The sequence below is a fragment of the Hypanus sabinus genome, chromosome 22, assembly GCF_030144855.1.
Source record: "Hypanus sabinus isolate sHypSab1 chromosome 22, sHypSab1.hap1, whole genome shotgun sequence".
Lineage (NCBI taxonomy): Eukaryota > Metazoa > Chordata > Chondrichthyes > Myliobatiformes > Dasyatidae > Hypanus > Hypanus sabinus.
Genome location: NC_082727.1, coordinates 55,631,323 through 55,654,555, shown reverse-complemented (window position 1 = coordinate 55,654,555; position 23,233 = coordinate 55,631,323).

The following is a 23,233-nucleotide window of genomic DNA, read 5'->3' as shown; positions in this document are numbered from 1 at the left end:
TTCCATCTGCCATTTTTCAGCCCATTTTCCAGCTGATCCAGAACCCTCTGCAAGCCATGATAGCCTTCCTCGCTGTTCATTTTGGTGTCATCCGCAAACTTGCTGATCCAGTTAATCATATTATCCAGAATGTTGACATAGATGACAAACAACAATGGACCCAGCAACTATCCCTGCGGCACTCTACTAGTCACAGGCCTCCAGTCAGAAAGGAAACCATCTACAGTACTTCCACTCTCTGGCTTCTCCCACAAAGCCAATGTCTAATCCAATATACTACCTCATCTTGAAATCCAAGCGACTGAACCTTCATGCAGGACTTTCTGAAATGCCTTATTAAAGTTCATGTAGACAACATCCATTGCCTTGCCTTTATCCACTTTCCTGGTAACTTTCTTAAAAACCTCTATATGATTGGTTAGACATGACCTATCACACATGAAACCATGCAACTATCCTTAATCAGTCCATGTCTATCCATATACTTATATATCCGGTCCCTTAGAATACCTTCAAAAAATGGATATACCCCAGATTCTGTGTTCTACTACTCCTATGGTGGTTAAGGTCCTGCTTTGCTTCTGTTTATTCAAATGCATTTTTCCCAATTATTAACACTCATGTTTTTGCATTTACTTTAAGCATCTACCCAATTTAAATACGTGATTGTAATCACTTAAACAAAGCATATTATAATTTCTAAATGTTTACTCTCAAAAAAATGAATTGAAATGTATTAAAACTGCAAACATATTTATTTTTTAATCAGAATCAGAATCAGGTTTATTATTGCTGGTATGTGATGTGAAATTTGTTAACTTAGCAGCAGCAGTTCAATGCAATACATAATCTAGCAGAGAGAGAGAAAAAATAATAAAATAAACATAATAAACAAGTAAATCAATTAGTATTTTTGAATTTTTAAAAATGTGCAAAAACAGAAATACTGTATATTTTAAAAAGTGAGGTAGTGTCCAAAGCTTCAAAGTCCATTTAGGAATCGGATGGCAGAGGGGAAGAAGCTGTTCCTGAATCGCTGAGTGTGTGCTTTCAGGCTTCTGTATCTCCTACCTGATGGTAACAGTGAGAAAAGTGCACGCCCTGGGTGCCAGAGGTCTTTAATAATGGACGCTGCCTTTCTGAGACACTGCTTCCTGAAGATGTCCTGGATACTTTGTAGGCTAGTACCCAAAATGGAGCTGACTAGATTTACAACCTTCTGCAGCTTCTTTCAGTCCTGTGCAGTAGACCCTCCATACCCAGACAGTGATGCAGTCTGTCAGAACGCTCTCCGTGGTACAACTATAGAAGTTTTTGAGCGTATTTGTTGACATGCCAAATTGCTTCAAATTCCTAATAAAGTATAGCTGCTGTCTTGCCTTCTTTATGACTACATCAATATGCTGGGATCAGGTTAGATCCTCAGAGATCTTGAGACCCAGGAACTTGGAGCTGCTCACTCTCTCCATTTCTGATCCCTTTATGATTGTCCACTGCCTTACCCTTTCTGAAGTCTACAATCAGCTCTTTCTTCTTACTGACGTTGAGTGCCAGGTTGTTGCTGTGGCACCATTCCATTAGTTGGCATATCTCACTGCTCTATGCCCTCTCATCACCACCTGAGATTCTACCAACAATGGTTGTATCGTCAGTAAATTTGTAAATGGTGTTTGAGCTATACCTAGCCACACAGTCATGTGTATACAGAGAGTAGAGCAGTGGGCTAAGCACACGCCCCTGAGGTGTGCCAGTGTTGATCGTCAGCGAAGAGGATATGTTATCTCCAATCCACACAGACTGTGGTCTTCCGGTTAGGAAGTCGAGGATCCAATTACAGAGGGAGGTACAGAGGCCAAGGTGTTAGCCTTCTCTTTACTTCCACTCTAAACTTGCATGACTAAGACACTTAATTCAAGAGCTCACATCCCTGCTGTCCATCTTATAGTATTCAACATCACCATACCTTAAATTTATTTAAAACTAAAAATACTGCCAAGAATAACTCCAATGGTGACAGAAATTTCCTTAATTTGCTGTAGTGACAGAATTTGTATTCTGTTACAGATCAGAGAAATTATGGTAGCCATATTTTCAAAAAGGAGAGGGTAAAGTTTTATAATGGAGTATCAAATACAGTGGATTCTGGATAATTGGGACACTTCAGGACGAGTACATTTTGATCCCATTAAGTGGCTGCCCCAACTAGCTGAAGTTTCATGGACATAGTTGAAAAGGTATAAAGAAAACAAACTGAGTAGCAAATTACGTATTTAAATGAAATACAGAATAAAAGAGAATATATCAATACTACTGCAGTACTAGAAACCTGTGTATTAGTTCCTGTGTTGTCTTTACGACAGTTATTTAGTTTATAATATTTTTGCTTAGTAATTCATTTGTTAGTATTTTCTAGTTAGAATTAGAAGTGTTTAAAGTATATTCATTGCATGTAAAATATATCGGCATGCGATGACATCACATCCGGTTTCGCCGCGTCTTGCGGGAAAATACCGGTTTGAGATCAACGCGAGGGTGGGGAGCTCACCACGAGGCACACCTGAGCAGAAGTTGTTTTGCAAGCATTAGAAATCACAGTGAGAGCAACGCTGTAAGTTAATAGATAATCGATATATTGAACTAAGATGTTAACGCCGATCCTGTTAAAAGTAACGACGGTCGATAATGTTTATGTTTTCGTTAGTTAAAGAGTTGCGGATAGTTTGCATTGAAGTGTATTTAAAGTAGTCAATGGCGCAGGTAAACTCTGCCTGTATACTGCACCTTAGTGTAATGTAGTTATAGTCACCTTTACAAGTATTTACAATTGAAATCTGATATTAAGAAAGGAACAAATACTGTATCAATCGTATTGTTTTATCAACAGTTTTCACCATATGTTAATGTGAAGAGTGAACAGTAAATGGTTAATCTTACTGCGATCTGGTTTTCATTGACTGTGGTTTATCTCGACGTTGAATTCGGCGTTATTAGTTACACCCGAAGGAGAACGTTACAGTTCCTAATGCATATTGATGGGAGGACTTCATCCACATTGGGCTCTTTTGACTGTAAGTGAACAAAATTACTACAGACACCTAAAGCAGATAATGGACTGCCTTCATTCAATGCTGTTGATGACTTCATCTTCACAGTAACATTTAAGAATCATCAATACCTTCGTAATTCCCCACTTGTTGAAGCAGTGAAATCATTTCATTTTCACTCCCGGCTATTTCTGGCATCTCCAAGCCTGCGTGCTTGAAACCACAGTGAGCAAAGCAGTTCTGAATAGTCTTCCTGCTTATTTCTCATCAACTATCAATGACAAAAAAATCACTGCCTTTTGAACACAAATGCACACAACTGAAGCTATTTTAAAACTGCTTGCTCTTGCAGCTTCTTGCCCCAATTAAGTGGCATAATGCCCCAAATAAATGAAAGGAATCCCGGCTGTTTTCTCAGTTAGTTTTTGTTCTTTATGAGTTGTCCCAAATAAGCAGCTACCCTGATTAACTGATGACCCAATTAACCAGAATCCACTGTAATCAGAACTGCAATTACAGTACATTCCAAAATAGAAGTATTCAAGGGAGCTATCTAAAGTCCTCAAGAATTAATAGGAAATGCTCTGGCTAATTAGTCATACAAAAAAAAGTGTAAGAAATGAGTGGAGTGTTTATAATGCATCTTGATTGGTGGTGAGAACATGGTTCAAGAGAAAGAAAAAACCTGTTTCAGAATGATCTCACAAAATTAGAAACAGTTGAAAGACAAGTGGGATAAAAACATGACTAACACTACACATTTAGGACAAAACAATGTTACTTTTGTTTTAGACTTCACATCAATGTCATAAAAACAATTACAACTAAATGTCTTTTATATTCTGATGTTGATAAATTCAGACGTCTTAAGAGATGGTAACAAAAATACTATAATAAATAAAAATACTTGTAATGTTCCTCTTTAAAAATTTCAGATGCATGTAAACTTGCTCATCAAATTACAAATTAGTATCCCTAGATTTCTGTGATTTCTGTTGAACATTTATTGAACAAATCATGCAATGAGAGGTGCCACCAAGTATTTTGTGATTTAACCATTTATCTACTAAATAAAACTGTATTACAGGAAATGCAGCAATGATATCCTCGAAGAACATCCAAAACTCATAGCACAGGAGGCACACATTTCTACACCATCCAGAATCTTGCTTAAATTACTTCAAGTCCCCAACTTTCAGTACAGCCATGTTAATGCTCATCCAGGACCTCTAAATGGGAAGAGGCTTTTTGTCCCAACCATCCTTTCACATACTTTCCCCCTACTTGTGCTGTCTGCTGTCCTTTCAATAAGTAACTTAAATTTCAATCTGTAGCAACATCTTCAAAAATTTCCTTGTGCCCTCTCTAGTAATATTGAATCCTTTCAGTAGTGTAGTGACCAGAAATATACACAGTATTTTCTCTGAGGCCTAACTATTGTTTAATCCAGCTCTTACATAGAATGCCTTAACTTGTAAAGGCAACTATCCCATACACTTTCCTAACAACAATCACTTTCTATTAATCTACCTCGTTGATGTATATATTCTTGCTCAGTTGCCATCCACAAAACATTACTTCACATTTCTCTTTTAATTCTTGTGGTGGTATCACATGCAATGATGTGCCAGTACGTGATTGGGCAGAGCACTGAGCGTACGCAGGATTGCTAGAATGTTCCAGCACGTGGCTGGGTTAAGACATGTTTGTTTATTACTATAAATAAAAATTCTCTAATTCTTCCAGAATATGATTCTTCATTACCTGAACTGCATCCAGGAGATGAAATAAGAATACAAGACAAAATGAGCACATGGACACAGAAAGCTACAGTACTTGAACAAGTACAACCCAGATTATACATGGTCCAAACAAAGGAGGGAGCAGTGTTAAGAAGAAATCGCAAAGACCTCAAGAAACAGCCAACTTCAGAGATTCAGTTATCTGATGAAGACGAGACAAATCATGTAAATAATAACAAGGAAACACAAGAACTGTGTGTACCACTTAGAAGGTCTACTCATTTTCATAAACATACAGAGACACTGATAGAGACTTGTTGAATTATGTATTTGCTTTGATTAATGTTGTTAATTGTTTTTCCTTTAAGGAAAGTAAGATGTGGTGATATCATGTGCCATGATGTGCCAGTACATGATTGGGCAGAGCACTGAGCGTGCACAGGATTGCTAGAATGTTCCAGCATATGGCTGGGTTAAGACGCATTTGTTTATTACTATAAATAAAAGTTCTCTAATTCTTCCAGAATATGATTCTTCTTTGTTAACCCACAGTACGTTTAAACAGAAGTAACATGACAATTCTATTTGTCAGTGCTTATGAAACCAAATCATTATTACCTTCCTGAACTCCAAAAATACTTAACCATAATTTTTACATTGAATAAAATAAAATATATCAAAAAAAGCAAAGCATCTAGTCCTGAACCCTGTGCAGCCTCAATGCACACAATCCTCCCAAGTCACTAAAACTCAATTACTCTCCACTTTCTCCCGACTATTTCGGGAGTTTGGTACAAGAATGAACTGGCCTGCCAGTTGACTTAAATAAGTGAAATTAGGGCTTAATGTTGGGAACATCATAAAATGATTAGCAAATGAAAAAAGGCCTGCAACAACATCTTTCAAATCATTGTCAGGGAGTTCAGTCAGGCTTGTTTGAAAAAATCTCTGCAAAATTCATCATGAAAAGGGGCAGAACAGCAGTATCATGGTTAACACAATGCTTTACAGTACAGGCGACCCAGGTTCCACGCTGCCTATAAAGAGTTTGTATGTTCTCCCCTTGACCGTGCGGGTTTCCTGCAGGTGCTCCAGCTTCCTCCCACTGTCCAAAGACATACCGATTAGGCTAGGATTAAATCGAGGGGTGTGGCTCAAAGGGCTGGAAGAGGATATCCCACTCTGTATCTCAATAAATAAATAAACACACACACACACCCTATATATATATCTCACCTGCAGTAGAAGGAGTCCCAACACACTCTACCACTGTTACACAACAAGCCATTCTCTCCTCTTACTATTGCTGTCTGGAAGGAGGTACAGGATCCGATTCAGGAACAGTTATTACAGCTCTTGAACTAGAGGCGATAACTTCTCAACTTTACTCACCCAACACTGAACTGTTTCCACAACCTATGGGCTCACTTTCAAGGACTCTTCATATCATGTTTTTGATATTTATTGCTTGCTTGCTTGCTTGCTTATCTATCTATCTATCTATTTATTAATTATTTTGCTTGTGTTTTTGTTTCTTTGTATTAACTGTGAATGCCCACAAAATGAATCTCAGGGTTTTATGGTGACATATATGCACTTTGATAATAATTTATTTTGAACTGTGAAACTATCCAAAAAGATCAATGTGTGAAGAGGGCATGGTTGTAAGAGAACTCAAAATTTCAGAAAACAAATCATAAAAGGCATGTGTTGTTTTGCGTTTTATATCGTCATGAAAGATTCAAAAAAAAACATTTTGTGTGAACATCAATTACTGCTTTAAAATAGAATTCCAATATTTCTTCAATAAAGAAATCCTTGAGGAAAATGATGTCATAGAAATTTATATTAAACATGTGTCTAATATTAAGGACCTCGTGATTTCTTTAACAATATGTCAGTCTCTCATCCCTTTGCATCAAGTATAAAGTTGACTGACAGCTTATATTTCAATAGCAAATTTAAGATGCAAAAACATCCGAAGCGTTTTCCAGAACTAAAGAGCTGCAAGTTGCAAATTTTTCAAAACTCCGTTTGCAGCCCCCTCCCCTCCCCGTAAGGCAAACTCCTCTCAAAGAAAAGTACTTGACGGCACAGAATAAGCTGCTGCATTCCTGCATCTGTGTCATTAACATTTAAATCGCATCGGGGTGCTTACCCACTGAGTACAATGAGAGAGCCATTCAAACAATGGCAGCGCTATCAGTCTCCCAGCTGTCAGAGTGGGGTGGACCGGGCGCCAGGCCCCGTTACCGTGGCAACGGCCAGCGGCTCGGTTCGGCTTTGCAACGGGGGCAGAGAAACCCCCTGCCCGGCCGGCCGCTCGCCCTCCCCGGCAACTGCTTCATCACACCCGCGGCTTAGGCCGAGGGGCTTCGCCGCCCCCAAAGTAAAGGGCAATACCATTCGTGCACTCAAAGTAACAACTTTACTTCTGAATATGTACTTTTTTTTAAAAATCCTCTGAATATGGCAGAATGTTAGTCGCTGTAAAATCGTTTCACTGTAAGTAAACAACGCAGGATATTGAATAGCAAAAATGCCGAAGGGGGGTTTCGATGCAGTTTAATTTAATTCAATACTGGCGGGGCTGCTTCTTTTCGTATATAAACTCATGTCTTGTGGGGGAATTGAATAAATTCCGACAGTTAGTTGGCTGGATTCCGCGGTTACATTACAAGGTCCAGACTTCTCGGCCCACGTTCATAGCCCTGGCCCATAGCCCTCTCAAAAGAACGCAAAATCAGTGAATAACAAAAAAAAAACATTTCACAGAGGATCTCTTCCCAAATCCATCTCATCTTTCCTGTCGTAATGTCACTGCGAAGTTGGGGAAATGTACAGTCTTGCACAGAAAATTTATTTACTGGGACTCAGCGCCAGATTTGTACTCACTCTCCCAACTCACTATTCTTTTTCTAACCAGAACTCACATCAACACTCGATACGTCCCCCCCCCCAATTTAATCTGATTTTACTCTTTAATCTTTCTTAGTTTGCTGTTCCACTGATCACTGATGCATTTCTTTTTTACAAGGTGATCTCACACATTAAAGTCATTTTCACGCAGTTGAAGGTTTCTGCTCCTGTATTTTAATTAGCAATGTTTACATAGAAACTCGGGAACCTTCATCTACACTGGCTCATTCATTTTACGCCAAGGGGGCTGCGTTGGAAGGGTTCGCAGAAAGCTCTCGGAACTCCGTCGATACCGCAAACGAAACATTCCACGGGAACTTGGAGCAATGAAAGATGCTCGAGTCGCCATCTTCCGCTGCTTTCAGAAATATCTGCCCTTTCCTGTCTTGATTATATTGGCAGTAGCCTTTTACAATGTGCTTAAAAGTTCTTTACTTGACATCTGCGAGACTCATTTCACCATTGCACTTTGCATAAGAGCAGAAGCAAACAGAATGGCAAGAGATTATGTGCACTCACCCAAGTGAAACACTGACAGCAGCGTAGCGCGATCCCTAAACTTTCAGCTTGTTTTCTTACAACTATCCCGAATTCCAGCTCTACTCCGCTCACGTGATCACAACCCTGCAGAACTGAGCGCACACAGGGTTTTCCACAGACACTGAATACAAACTACGTTCTTTAATAACCTTTATTATTTTAATACAAACACGGACGTTTAATAGGACACCATAACTTTAAAAAGTATTAATTTATTTTCTCCGATTTGTTTTCACTGCTTCATGTTACAGTTTAAGGAGCACGTTGTAACATCAGTTATTACTCTTAAATGATTTCTTATTTATAGTTAATTATTTGTCGAGTCTAAATAGTGAAATAACAGGTGATCAGATTTGAAATATATTTCTCACCTCTGGACTGTTATGAAATATAATAACGGAAATAATTTGTGTCTGACCCGGTTTGGCATTTTGATCAGGAGAAAGTAATCGCTAAATATTTTCCCCCTGCAAGTTACTGTTTTTACCCTGAATAAACGTGACTTGTCATTTCTAACATTTTAATTTCCTAACTTATATCTCTTCATTTCTTTCAAGGCAGTGCAGAGAAGAACATAAAAAAAGAGCAGTAGTAGGCGACCTCATCTATTAGGCCTGTCTCACCATTCAATAGATCATTTCTAATAGTCTTTTCTTCATGTTACTTTATAAGTTAATATCTGAATTTGATGGGAAAGTAATTTTAACTTTTATTAAAATAACTCAGCAATATATGGAGTAACTCAGCAGGTCAAGCAGCATCGATGGAAAGGAATAAAGAGTCGATGTTTTAGGCCGAGACCCTTCATCAAGGTTGGAAAGCAAAGGGGAAGGCGCCAGAATAAGGAGGTTGGGAGAGGGGAGGGAGTGCAACCTCCTCTGCATTTTGAGACCTGACACAATTTTGGGGAATGCTTTGTCAAGCACTTTTGCTCTGTCCACAATAAATGGAATTTCGTGGTGGCTAACCATTTTAATTCTAATCCCCATTCCCCTCCCAACACGTTGGGCAATGGCCTTCTGTCCTGCAATGATGAACCACCCTCAGGTTTGAGGAGCAACACCTCATATTCTGTCTGAGTAGCCTCCAAACTGATGGCATGAACATTGATTTTTCTAACCTGATTATTTTCCAGCTCCCACTTCTCTCTTCTTCCATTGCCCACTCTAGCTCCCCCTTACCTCTTCTCTTCTCGTCACCTGTCTATCACATCCCTCTGGTATCCCTCTTTTTTCTCCCTTGGTCTACCCTCTTTTCCTGTCAAATTCCTTCTTTGTCGGCCTTTTTTTACCTATCACTTCCCAGTTTCTCACTGCATCACCCACTCTCCACCCATCTACCTCTCCCCTCACCTGGCTTTACATATCACCATCTAGCTTGTATTCCTTTCCCTCTGCCCACCTTTTTCTACTTGCATCATCTCCATTCCTCTCCAATCCTGATGAAGGGTCTCAGCCCAAAATGATGACTGTATATGTTTATTCCTTTCCATATATGCGACCTGACCTGTTGAGTTTTACCAGCATTTTGCATGTGTATTTAGAAATACCAATTGTTTGACAACTGGATCAGGTGATGTTTGCCATGCTCCCTTCCAGACCACTGGGCCCCAGTTAACCATGCCACTTAATTCACTGGGCCAGGTTTTGCATGCTCCCCCTTCAATTCACCAGAACTCTGGTTCATGAGCTCTCTTTAAACTGACCATGACCTGGTTCCCGTTTTTTATCAGATTCATTGAAAGTTTTATTCGAGTAGCATATAGTATCTAAAATAAGTGAAATAAAAATGGGTTGGGTTAATAACACAATGGTTTGGAAAATTAGTTTTCCAGAACCGTCATCTTCCTGACTATGGCAGATATTGGAGTTTTATTAGCTTAAGGGAGATGTTATAATTTTTCTATAATTTAAAAATGTTCGATCACCAAAGAACTAAGATTAAAACATGAAGAAGAAAAACTTGCACATGTTATTTGGTTACTATTTAGAATGCCTTGCCTGAGGAACTGGTGGAGGTTTATAAGTTCACAATATTTAAGAAACACCTGGACAAGCATTTGAATCACCAAGGCATAGAAGCTCGATACCTAATGTAGGTAAATAGAACTACTGTAGTAAAGATTGGAGCAAAGGACACTGTGGATATGAGAGGCCAAATGGTCCTATTCATCCCTGTATGATTGTGTTGACTCTATTCCTTTAAAGGTGCTCTAAAGTTTCAAAAATTATTTTATAACCATTTGAGATCCATTGAAGAATCAATAAGGTTGTGAGACCATAAGATATAGGAGCAGAAGCAGGCCATTCGGCCCATCAAGTCTTCTCCTCCATTCAATCATGGGCTGATCTAATTCTTCCAGTCATCCCCACTCCCCTACCTTCACCCCATACCCTTTGATGCTGTGGCTAATCAAGAACCCATCTATCTCTGCCTTAAATACACCCAATGACTTGGCCTCCACAGCCATTCCTGACAACAAATTCCACAGGTTGTGATGATGAAAGTTCAACAGCCAATTTGCAAACAGCAAGGTTCCATAAAGAGCAGTGTGATAATGACCAAACAGATGGTTTTAGTAATGTTGGCTAAATACACAAGAAAAAAATTGAAGAAAAACATGGGCCTTCTGTGTATCCTGGTCTGGCTATGCTTTTCTTCAAAAATGTGTTGTTGTATCTTTTATGTGCATCTGAGAGCATGAACAGGGCATCGGGGCTTAATATCCCAACTGGAAGATGAAGTCACCAACTGTGCAGGATTCCCTTTGCTGACCTACGGAGACAGCCTAGATGTTACTCCACTTTTAGCAATGTGCGAAAGCTGACACAAAATATTAAAAATGAATGAAATTTTGAGATGGCATTAGTTGGCAAGGCTTTTCTCCCAAGTATGTTTGGAACCAGTCAATAATAAAAGTCTCAGCTGACCTTTGAGGAATTTGCTTTTGCAGATTATTTACAAAAGTGAAGAATTTTGATGTTATTCTTTTTAATTTTTATTTGTAAGGACAATACCTCAGAACCAGTATTATTAGTTGGATATGTAGCTATAATGTGATTCATATTGATAGGATGATGTACTGGAGGAGACTACTTGGTTTATCGTATCTGTCCCAAAAAATATAACTTTCCAGCCTAATGCCAACTTCCCTCACTGATTTCATAGCCTTGCAGATCACAGGAACATACAAAAAAGTAAGAGAAGAGTAGGCCATTCAGCTCCTCAAGCTTGCCTTATTATTCAATAGGATCACGGCTGACTTCATTTCCTCTTCTGCATCAGTTCCCCATAACAATGTCTAATAATCTGGCCTCCACACCCTCAAGGGCAGAGAATTTCAGAGATTGATTATCATCTGAGAGAAGAAATGTCCTCACTTCAGTTTGAAATGTATGTCTTATTTTGTAGCTACACTCCCTTGTCCATGTTCTCCCACAATTGACAACAGGGTTCAATGTCATTTATTCTGAATACTGGCCAAGTAAATGGGAGTGAAGTGTGATTAACTGATTAGTTATTCTTCAAAACTGAAGAGTGGTGATTTGGTCCCACTATATAAGAAAGAGAGGATCAGACAATGGGAAATATAGATGCTGATTTTGCCATGAATAATAATAATAAAGGGATTGGAAAACGTTATGCAGGTTATAATACCTAACTTCCACAGCTGGGTAGTTATTTGGAATATTTTCAGGAAATAAAGTTCTACTTTATTAATTTTATTGAGTAGTTTGTTGTTAATAGAATATTGGTTCAAGCATTAGGTCTTGGCATTAAGATAAAGAACAAATATTAGTTGGTATAGGAGGTGAGAAGGTACAGGAGCCTCAAGACTCACACCCCCAGATTCAGGAACAGTTATTACTACTCAACCATCAGACTTCTGAACCAAAGGGGATAACTTCACTGAACTTCACTTGCCCCATCATTGAAATGCTCCCACAACCTATGGACTCACTTTCAAGGACTCTTCATCTCATTTTCTCGATATTTATTGCTTATCTATTTAATATTACTATTTCTTTCTTTTTGTGTTTTTACAGTTTGTTGTCTTTTGCAAACAAGTTGAACACCCAAGTTGGTGTGGTCTTTCATTGATTCTGTTATGGTTATTGTTCTATTATAGATTTATTGAGTATGCCTGCAAGTAATTGAATCTCATATGTAGTGACATATAGGTACTTTGATAACAAATTTACTTTGAATTTTGAAATATTAGATTGGATAACCATCTATTTGAAACCACAGTGCAAATTTTGAAACCTGGCAAAAATAAATATTTTTATGACCTAGTTGAATCTTAGTGAAATATGAAATGGCTCTCTTGTTTAGAGTACCCAAACTTTTTCTAGCTTCAGCCATGGTACTAGTATGCCTATGCCAGTTGATCAATACTTTAATTTCAGTGGACTTGACAATGGTGGGATCATAGAAGTTCAAGGGAGGACAGCTAAATTATTTGTTTGTTTGCTTGTCTGTGGTTGGTAGTGACATGATGAAAATATTACCTACAACCTACCAGCATGGACTTTGCTGATTACCAGCTACTGCAATGATTTGATTCGTTACCAAAATATTTGTGAATGAACACTATGGAATAAGTAACAAAAACAGCCGGTTATAACTTTATGCTGAAGATATAATCATTGATAAATCAGCCATTGTCACTTGAACCAAGGTTACTTCCTTGAGTCAGACTCATAGAACACTACAGCACAGAAACAGGCCCTTTGGTCCATCTAGTCCATGCCAAACTACTGAGCTGCCTAGTCCCATTGGCCTGCATCCAGATTATAGCCCTCTATACCCCTCCCATTCATGTACCTATCCAAATTTCTTTCAAATATTGAAATCTAACCTAATTCCACCACTTTCGCTGGCAGCTCATTCCAAACTTTCACCACCCTCTGAATGAAGAAGTTCCCCCTCATTTTCTTTTTAAACATTTCACCTTTCAACTTTAACCCATAATCTCCAGTTCTAGTCTCACCCAACTTCAGTGGAGAAAGCCCTTCATAATTTTGCATACCTCTGTCAAATCGTCCATCATTCTTCTACACTCTAGCGACTTAAGTATTAATCTATACAACCTGTCCCTATAACTCAGGTCCTCAAGTGCTGGCAACATCCTTGTAAGTTTTCTCTGCACTCTTTCAAATTTATTGACATCTTTCCTGTAGCAAGGTGACCAAAACTGCACACAATATTCCAAATTAGGCCTCACCAATGTCTTATACAACTTCAAAATAACATCCCAACCTCTGTTCTCAATGCTTAGATTTATGAATGCCAATTAAACCTTTCTTTATTACTCTTATCTACAGTACTGTGCAAAAGGCTTGGGCATATATATATAAATATATGTATGTATATATATCTTACATTGCCTAAGACAGTGGTCCCCAACCACTGGGCCATGGACCAGTGGTTGGAGACCTCTGGCCTAAGACATTTGCACAGTACTTTTATTTGTCAACATGGAACGGAGAGCAAGTTTGTAAATCTGGTGGGAACAAAGGATGTTGGGAATGGTGAGGGTAGAACACCACCAGAGGGGTGTGGGACAGGTGGCAAAGAGGGAGTGCCAGGGAAAGGGGTTGGCACAGGTGCAGACATACTCAGCCCTGAAACATTAGGCAAGGTCATGTGGATAGTCAGAGGCTTTTTCCCAGGGCTGAAATGGTTGCCACAAGAGGACACAGGTTTAAGGTGCTGGAGAGTAGGTACAGAGGAGATGTCAGGGGTAAGTTTTTTACTCAGAGAGTGGTGAATGCGTGGAATGGGCTGCCAGCAATGGTGGTGGAGGCGGATCTTTTGGATATGTACATGGAGCTTAGAAAAATAGAGGGCTATGGGTAAGCCTAGTAATTTCTAAGGTAGGGATATGTTTGGCGCAACTTTGTGGGCCAAAAGGCCTGTATTTTGCTGTAGGTTTTCTATGTTTCCATGTAATTTGATTCCAAACTATTGGATTATTGATCATTACAGAATGTCTCTCTTGTGCTTCCCGCTCCCTCCCATTTCCCTTCCCCTTTTCCAACCGTGATTCCCCCCTCCCTGGTCCCTACCTACTCTCAGTCCACAATAGAGACCCATATCAGAGTCAGATTTATCATCATTTACATATGTCATGAAATTTGTCTTTTTTGCAGCAATAGCAGTACAGTGTATTACATTAAATTACTAAACTACTGTGCAAAAATCGTATGCACCCTAGCTATATACATGTGCCTAAGACTTTTACACAGTACTGTACCTGTGATGCCACTTTCAAGGAATTATGGAACTGTTCTACCACATTCTTCAGTGCCCTATTGCTCAGCAAGTAAGACCTACCCTGGTTGGTCCTGCCAAAGTGCAACCCATCGCACTTGTCTGCATTGAATTCTAACTGGTGCAGATCCTGCTACAAGTTTTGATAGTTTTCCTCGCTGTCTACTACACCACCAATCTTAATGTCATCTACAAATTTGCTGATCTAGTTTACCACATTGTCATCAATATCATTGATATAGATGACAAACAATTGACCCAGCACCGATCCCTGCAGCACACTACTATTCACAGGTCGACAGTCAGATAGGCACCCATCTACTATCAAACTCTGGCTTCTCCCACAAAGCCAATGTCTATCTCATCTTGAATGCCAAGCAACTGAACTTGCTTCATCAACCTCCAATGCAGGACCTTGTCAAAGGCTTTGCTGAAGTCAACCATGTTGAGAAACCTTTGTAATGATATGTCTTATTGGCTTAGAGGGTTCCTTGTAGGTATATTCTATTCTGGTCCTTAATTATTGAATGGAGGTTGTGAGGATCTAGTCTAATGTCCTACTTTGGCATAAGGATGAAATACTTATTTAAGCCTCAGAGAAAATTAAGTTTTTTCTTTAATAAATAATTGGTGGAAGCTGAACTTGCAATTTTGAGGTGTTTTTCCTTAAATATTAGATCACAAAGTAGGTATCTAATGTTACCAAATTTTGCTATTTTCTACTCATTTCCATACAAAATCAGGCCCATCCATCATTTGGCCTATCTTGCATGTGCCAAACCTTGTAAAGTACTAACTGCTTTTTCCTTGAGCAACATTCTCGAAATGCTGGAAAAGCACAGTAAGTCAGGCAGCATCTATGGAGAAGAATAATAAACAGCATTTCAGGTTGAGACCCTTCATTGAGACTGGAAAGTAAGTGGGGGGGGGGGGTTAGAAGCCAGAATAAAATGTGGTAGGAGGGGAAGGGGGATGTATTAAATGGCTGGGATGTAATAGGTGGAAGAGGTGAAGGCTGAAGAAGAAGGAATCTGATAGGAGAGGACAATGGACCATGGAATAAAGGGAAGGAGTAGGGGCACCAGAGGGAGGTGATGGATAGGTGAGGAGATGAGAAGAGAAGGGGAACCAGAGTGGGTCCATGGCTTCCAGTACTGCCATGATGAGGTCACACTCAGATTGGAGCAGCAACACATCTTCTATCTGTGTAGCATCTAAACTGATGACATGAACAATTAGTTTCTCAAAATTTCTCTTTCTTCCCCTTATCTTTTTTTTCCATTTTCAATCTGGTCCACCCCCACCCATTTATCATTTATCTAATTCCTCTTTAAAATTATAATGAAATCTGCTTCCATCAGACTATCAGAGAGCATGATACAGATTATCCCAACTCATATCAAAACAATACTTCTCTTTGCAATGATATATGTTAATTCCCCAGTTGTTTGATTCCCTGGATTCTCTACCCCCACAACACCCAATGAAAACCATAACATCTACCTATCACTTCTACCCCAAAAGGCACCTATCTCCAGCCAGCATTTTGAACATTTTCTGCTGTATTTTTCATGGTTAAAGCTGACAGAAAGAGGGTTTTTTATCATTTTACCATTAGTGGCTACACCTTCCAGCTGCTAAGACTTACATTGTTAGAATTCAGTCCATAATGTTCACTACCACTCTTTCTTTCTTGAAGACACAAGTTAAGTTCTACCACTTTAAGCTTTTGGCTTATAGTTCTTGAACTGTTGTGGTTTGGTGTTAAATTTAATTTGATATGGGTGCTGTGATCTCCAGTGTGCTATATTGCTGTAGTAAAGGTGCCACACAAGTTATTATTATTTGCTGGACAACCACTTCCAGACACTTGGCACTGGGAAAGTCATAAAATAAGGATATTGGTGTTTTATAATTATAAAACAATAAGACTGGTTAACAAGTTGCTTATTCTTTTCATTTGAAGTCCAATCAAACTTTGATGCACTGCATCTGAATACCTGTAAATTAATAGAATGCATGAATGCACTTTGCTTTAAAAGCAATCTTTAAATGTTTTTCAGTCATGAAGTGTTCGTAAGATAATAAAATTATGATCCCAAACTCTTGCAAGTGATTGAAAAAGCAAAATGAATTACACAAGCTGATGAAAAATTATAACAGTATGCAATAAAATGTCAAAACATATAATCATTTAATAATATCCTGCCAGATAGAAAGTTGATGATTCAGCAGATCATTGCCTAATATTTTTTGCATAGTAGTAGAAGAATGAAATACGATGTTGCATTTATGATAATTGACAAATCAAGTTACTGCCTTTGTGAGGCTGTCATGTGGGGGAATAGAGCTAAAGATAGATACTGCCCCAAGCTTATAAGGCAGGTAACATTCAAAACCATTTTTTTAATGCCAAGGTATCTAATGTAAGAAATGTGTTAGTTTGCATGTTTACACTGTATGTAATTTGTGACTGAATCTTTACAGTATGAAAACCTCATTTGGGCACTAATTCTGGAAAATGCAATAGTAATTGCTTGATTCACATTCAATACTTACGACACATGCAAAAGCAGGTCTCCACAATGAGATTTACTTTGGCAATACTCAGAACCATTGCTAGCTATGTGGTCTTATATTAACAAACTGAGCCCAAGCCGTGGCTCTCTTTTGCATAGCTGCATTGTGACTTTGACACCTTATTCATGACTTTAGCATCTGATTGTGGCCTTCTCTCAAATCAAAATTTATTATCATAGTGGCTACTTTATTAGGTACAGGAAGGGAAGCCAGTGTGGTCTTCTGCTGCCATTCATTTCCCCCCACAGAACTGCCATTCACTGGATGTTTCTTTGTTTTTTGTACCATTCTCAGTAAACTCTAGAGTCTGTTGTGGATTAAATTCCCAAGAAATTAGCAGTTTCTGAGACACTCAAACCACCTGGCACCAATGATCATTCCACAGTCAGTCATTTAGCTCATATTTTCCCCCGCATTTTGATGTTTGGTCTGAATAACAACTGAACCTCTTGACAATGTCTGCAAGCTTTTATGCAGTGAGTTGCTGCCACATGATTGACTGATTAAATATTTGTACTATGGAGCAGGTGGACAGGTCACATTCTTACAACTTCACAATGTTGTTTTGAATTGTGGGGCTTATGAACATCTTAAAGCCACTCACCAGCAGATGTATGAGTTTGAAATAATTTGATTTTAGTTATTTGAGATTCAACATTGTGGAAGATCATTTCAAGTACACAAGTGCAGAGAAAAATTAAGACATTATTGCTCCCAGATCAGATGCAGCACAAAAAAAACCAATAAGATAAAGAACATAATAATAATATTAAAAAACACAATGAATATAAATACATAAGATAGCTATATATGTGGATTGTATGTCCATAAAGTGATGCTAGGCACAGGATTTCTGTGCATAAGGTGACTGACAGGAAATAGCAAAGTAGTGTGGTTGAGGGGTGTGAATTGAATTGACTATTACTTACATTCTTCATATACATGAGGAGTAAAAATCTCTACATTACGTCTCCGTCTAAATATGAAATGTGCAATAATGGTAATTTATAATAAATATTCTGTACAACAGGATAGTCAATATAACATAGAAATACAGCTGCATCAGCATAAATTAAACAGACTGATGGCCTGGTGAAAGAGGCTGTTGCCCTGGCTTTTATGCTGTAGTACCATTTCCCGGATGGACGCAGCTGGAGCAGTTTGTGGTTGAGGTGACTCGGGTCCCCAATGATCCTTCAGTCCCTTTTTACCTTCCTGTCTTTGTAAATGCCCTGAATAGTGGGAAGTTCACATCTACAGATGCGCTGGACTGTCTGCACCACTCTCTGCAGAGCCCTGCACTTGAGGGAAGTACAGTTCCCTTGAGGGAAGGAGAGGGTTAGTGGCTAGAGGTGTTGACCAGCCTTACATTGGATAAAGTAACTGTTTTTGAGTCTGGTGGTCCTGGTGTGCATGCTACATAGCCTCCACCCTGATGGGAGTGAACAAGCAGTCCGATGAGTAGAGTGGGTAGGATCCTTCATGATCTTACTGGGACTTTTCCAGCATCCTTCTGTATATACATCCTTGATGGCAGGTAGGCTGGTGCTGGTGATGTGTTGGGCAGTTATAAATACCCATTGTAGAGCCTTCCTGTCCACCACAGTGCAATGTCCAAATCATGCAGTGATGCAGCTTGTTAGGATGTTTTCAGATGCTCATCTGTGGAATGATGTGAGTATAGATGTGCATAGTCCAGCTCCCTTCAGCCTCTTCAGAAAGTAGAGGCCTTAGTGAGCTTTCCTGATTGTGTGTAATGTGTTCTGCTGTACTTTGTCAGAAGATGCAAGGACAGTGAAAATTGGTAGCTGAAGCCAACATCATGGAATATTAGAATCATTACAGCACATACAGCACAGAGAAAACCTAAGCAACACCTACAAAATGCTGGAGGAACTCAGCAGGCCAGGTAGTATCCATGGAAAAAAGTAAACAGTCAACTGATGAAAGGTCTTGGCCTGAAACAATAACTGTTTACTCTTTTCCATAGATGCTGCTTGGCCTGCTGAGCTCCTCCAGCATTTTGTAGGTATTGCTTGGATTTCCAGCATCTGCAGATTTTCTCTTGTTTGTGACAGAGAACACCTGTTAGTTTCTTTCCTCATTCTTTTTCTATAGCCCTGTACATTTTAATTTATTTAAATCTTTTTTGAAAAGCACTAATGTAGCTGCTTCCACTATAGATTCAGTCAATGAATTGCTGGTCATAATTACGTGCTGCTTGGAATTTTTTTTCCTAATACTCTAATCAGCTTTGGTTATTTTACCGATCCCTCAAGTCAGCATCCTTTGACACTTAACAATTCTTCCAATGGTAAGAAAAAATCAAATTTATCTTGTTTAAAATCTGGATGATTTTGAATACCAACAAATTGTTTTTCAGCCTTCATGCTTGTGGAAAATAATTCTGGTTTCTGGGTGATTACTGACGTTCCCAGAACCTTTGGGGTCAACCTTTTCCAGAACTTTTTATAAAGCTTTCATATACTTTTTTAAAAATGAGATGCACAAAGCATAGAATAGTACAGCATAGTATGCATCCAATGGTCCTCAATGTTGTGCTGATCTTTTAATCTACTCCACGATCAACCTAACCCTCCCATCCTACCTAACCCATAATCCTACATTTTTCTTTTATCCAATTAGCTATCTAAGAATCTCCTAAATTTCCCTAATGTATCAGCTTCTACCACCAACCCTGGCAATGTATACCAGGCACTCACCACTCTTTGTGTAAAGAAAATCTATCTCTAACATTTGTTTTCACAACCAAAAATCTAGTTTAGCTGAATGAAACTGGGACAACAGTAGATCATGGCCAAATTCCCCAGTCACATTCTGATATTCCTTAAATGATGGCCACTGGCATTTACCTCTGTGAAGGATGACTAAGGGCTCAGAATGAATTGTAAATATTTCATACGAAACCTGGAACCGACTATGCTATGTTCATATCATAAGGTCATAACAGATGAGAGCAGGAGTAGGCCATCTGGCTGTTGAGCTGTTATCATTCAATAAGATCATGGCTGATCGGGCCATGGACTCATGTCCATCTACATGCCTTTCCCCTGTAACTCTTAATTCCCCTACTATACAAAAATCTATCCAAATTTGTGTTAAATATATTTACTAAGGTAGCCCCCACTGCTTCACTGGGCAGAGAATTCCACAAATTCATCACTCTGAGAAAAGCAATTCTCCTCATCTCCATCCTAAATCTACTCCCCCAAATCTTGAGGCTATGTCCCCTAGTTTGAGGCTCACCTAACAGTGGAAACAACTTTCCTGCCTCTATCTTATCTATCCCTTTTATAATTTTATATGTTTCTGTAAGATCTCCTCTCATTCTCCTGAATTCCAGTGAGTACAATCCCAGGCAACTCAATCTGTCCTTATAATCTAACCCCTTCATCTCTGGAATCAACCTGGTGAACCTCCTCTGCCCTGCTTCCAAATCTTTCCTCAAGTAAGGAGACCAGAAATGCAAACAGTACTCCTGGTAGAGCCTCACCAGTATCCTTGCAAGTGGCAGCATAACCTCCCTGCTCTTAAATTCAGCCTCTCTGTCAATGAAGGCCAATATTTCATTTACCTTCTTGTTAGCCTGCTGCACCTGTTCCCATCTGTTGATGAGAAGTGGAAGAAAAATTATGATGAAAGTTAGGAAATAGCAGGTTTAGAACAAAGATGGTCCATGTTAAAATGGAAATATCCAATGGACTTCGTGCTCAACATCTGTAAGACCAAGGAATTAATGCTGAGTTTATGAAAGGAAAGTCAGGACAACACATAGCAGTCCTCATAGTAGTAGATAGGGCAAGCAGCGTCACGTTCCCTGGCATCAACAGCTTTTCTTATGGCTATGAGGTATTTGGAGTGAGAACACAAGTTCTCTTCTAATTTGCCTTCTTTTACATACTTCCTCTTCTTCAGCCCAACTAAAATCAGGAATTTATGGGCATCAAACTTAGTGTATTGCAGCATATTGGCAAATTCAGTGAGTTGTACCGCCAGGCTGCAAATCTGGTCCAAAAGTTGAATATAATGAGTTCCTTGCAATTGTTTTCAATGCATCCTGTGCCATAAATTTAAATCAGACTTAGGGGTCATTGGTTAGTATGGCCTGCTTGTACCAGCATCTGATTGCAATCACATTATTGACCTTAAAATTGTGTAAGAATTTTGTATTCTCGTCATGTGATATACACTTTTCAGTTTACTTGGATTGCACACAAAAGCATTTAGGATTGATAATATTGGTGGTAAAATAAGTGAAGAAATAGTGTGAGAAGTGTGAGAAGATACAAAACAGAAAAAAGTTAAGAATTGATTTATTGCAATGTTAAGTTTTAAATAAATCATTATTCCTGATAAAATCAACAAAATGTGTAAATTAACATATAACTATATGAATTATTGCTCAAAGTGCAAGTAATATCCATTTAAAACATAGAATAATCTTCTGAAAACATCCGCTTTACATGTCTTTTTTAATGATACTTTTGAATATGCCAACTCCAAGCAATAAATTCTTGGAATATACAGAAAAGAGATAATTTAGAAATAAAGTGGTTGCCATGGGAATGCATTTTTTGTTAAATTAAAACCAAGAAGGTTGACTATTGCAAAGAATTAGGTACTTGTCTAGACAAGTGAAGAGTATTCTAAAAGCAATCCCCCACAGAGTGTTGATGGAATAAGACTTGGAAGAAGTTCAAGCACAATCAAATGTGATAATACAAATACAGACGCGCGTGTGTGTGTGTGTGTGTGTGTGTGTGTGTGTGTGTGTGTGTGTTGGAGTCCACAGTGCTCCATTTGCTGAGCTCCTAAACCTGGCATTAAGAGACTTTGCTTATGTAAGGGGATGAATGCCTATTTGAGGCCTCTTCTATAAATTTGGATTTCCCTGAACATACTTAGTGTCAGTTTGGCAGAGTTGAGTTTTTAAAAAAACAGATCTAAATGTGACTAACAGAAAGGTCCATAAAGGAACCTGTTCAAGCCACTGTTGAGAAGTGTATTAATAAGACATCTAAAAAAACTGTGTTTCCCTTGGCACTATAATAAGTTAAGCTATTGCCAGTTATCACCTACATCCTGCACTCACCAACCCTAATATCCCTTCTCACTTTTCCAGATTAAAGCACTAGTCTATGCCACCCTGCCTTCCACTCCTCCCCTGAACCCTGTCTCGGTCAGCCAATTAATCTTTTATTCTTTCACTGTACCACCCCATAGACTTTAAGGCCTACTCTCAAGGTCTGATACTTTATAAGGCTTCAGTTAAGCCAACATGTTCTAATGCAGAAACAGTTTAGAAACAGTCTAAAGCTAATGTTGCTGTGGCCATGAACAAGGACTAAGAAGGCAATTCCGTAAACACTTCTGTTCGGAAGGTTTTCATCCTGTGCTAACTACTACTTGTGTGTGAATGTTAATTACTAAGGAATAACCAGCCCTGGTAGTGAATCCCTGTTTTTAAGTATGCCTCTCCTAACCAATTAACTGTTTGAGTGTAGATTGGTCATTTAGGTATGATATAGGAAGGCCATTGATACTCATGGTCTGATAACTCATGAGATGCTTATTTCTGGAAAAGATAGATAAGAAATCAAGGGGGGAAAGAGAATATCAGAGAACTATTGTTATTGAGGAAATATCTTCATTGATTTGGGGCCCTTATCTGGTTATACAGTATGTATCTATCATGTTCTAGTCATTTCACTATAAAAATGCAGGCAGGTAGAGTGAACCTTTTTTGTGAGAACTTTGCTGACCTGGAGTGTTTTCATTGTACAGGATTTCTTTCTCCCAACTCCAATCTGCATATAATAATTTGGAATTAAATATCTCCTCCATGCCAGTCAAACTTAAAATGAACGTATTGTCTCTGGCTAATGTAGTACTGAATGTCATTCAGTGATTTCTCCATGAAATCAGGTCAGCCTGACATCATTTTTACTTGCAGCTGCCAATCTGACATTAAGTTTCCACTGCAAAATGTTTATTTTTGTACAAGATCAAACTGCACTGCAATCTAAGTACTAATCTGTTGTTCTGTTCATGTTGTTTTTATTGTGGTACTATTTATTACCATGTATGCTTTACACTGCAAGCTTCATGCAG